We start from the raw sequence: 1076 nt of genomic DNA, 5'->3' as shown, positions 1-1076 counted from the left end.
ATAAAAAAATTCACACACACGTCACATATATATGCTTCGTACTCAAAATCTTTTAGTTGACAGTCAAAACTCCTAACCAACAGATCAAGATGAGTTACATACATTAAGCTTTTAATTTCAATTACATTTAAAGTTGGTTGTGGTTATCATTGACTTCAACATTAAAATAAAATTAAAAAAATAAAAAAAAAAAGTGAAAAAAAATTAAGAAAATTGATGACCAAATAAAAATGTGTCACTTTTATTATAACTCCACTAAGAAATCCCATTCAATAGATGCTATGAATAATACTAAGAAAACAAAGATCTATGCTCTATAGCCCTATTGTATTATGCATGCATCATCATCATCATTCCCTTGATAGCTCAACATGCAAAGAATTAAAAAAAATAAATTTGTTCTAACAACTTAAAAAAAAATAAAAAAATAAAGTCTTCAGTTTTTATTGTTCCTTTTCACTATCATCACCTTTATCAAATGCTCTTGATGGCCCAGCCTCAGGATCAACACCCTTTACATACTTCCCACGCCGGCGCCGATCAAAAGCCTGCCATCCCTCAGCCTGCCACAAATAAAATTTCACATTAGTCATAATGGAAAGCATATGTAGAACAAAACAGCAAAAGACAAGTAAATTTAGGCTTCGTTTTGGACGGCTTTTTTTATGCTTCTTAAAGCAGATTTTTAATACAAAATTAAAAAATTTTGTATTGAAATGTTGCTTTAAGAGGTAGAAAGAAAGTCGTCCCAAATGAAACTTTATTGACGATTAAGAACGTGAAGATTAATCAGCAGAGAATTTCAATACCTGACGAAGATACTCATTGGTGATTTGTGTGCCATAAATACTAAGAACTGATAGTTTTTGGCAAAATTTGAACAAAGTTGAAGGAAGCGTTTTGAGGTTATTGAGACGCAGCTGCAAAACCTGTAAAAGAAAAATGTCTAATTTTAAGCAAGCGAGAAGCTGAAGTCCAAAATCACAATTGAAATACAAAGATTGGTGCAACTAAGGCTTCGTTTGGGACGACTTTCTCGCTGCTTCTTGAAGCAGCTTTCTAGTACAAAAAAATTA

General features: G+C 31.8%; 1 long non-coding RNA gene across 1 annotated transcript; it reads right to left on the bottom strand.

The window, feature by feature from the left end:
- Positions 1-217: 217 nt before the first annotated feature.
- Positions 218-931, bottom strand: LOC110109839. Its single transcript, XR_002304631.2, has 2 exons — positions 810-931; positions 218-563 (listed from the first exon to the last, which is right to left on the bottom strand). It is a non-coding gene; the product is annotated as an uncharacterized LOC110109839 (long non-coding RNA).
- Positions 932-1076: the final 145 nt, after the last annotated feature.

Source organism: Dendrobium catenatum, unplaced genomic scaffold (genome assembly GCF_001605985.2).
Source record: "Dendrobium catenatum unplaced genomic scaffold, ASM160598v2 original_scaffold_112894, whole genome shotgun sequence".
Classification (NCBI taxonomy): Eukaryota; Viridiplantae; Streptophyta; class Magnoliopsida; order Asparagales; family Orchidaceae; genus Dendrobium; species Dendrobium catenatum.
The sequence above is the reverse complement of the archived record's forward strand: the minus strand, read 5'-3'. Positions and strand labels throughout refer to the sequence as shown.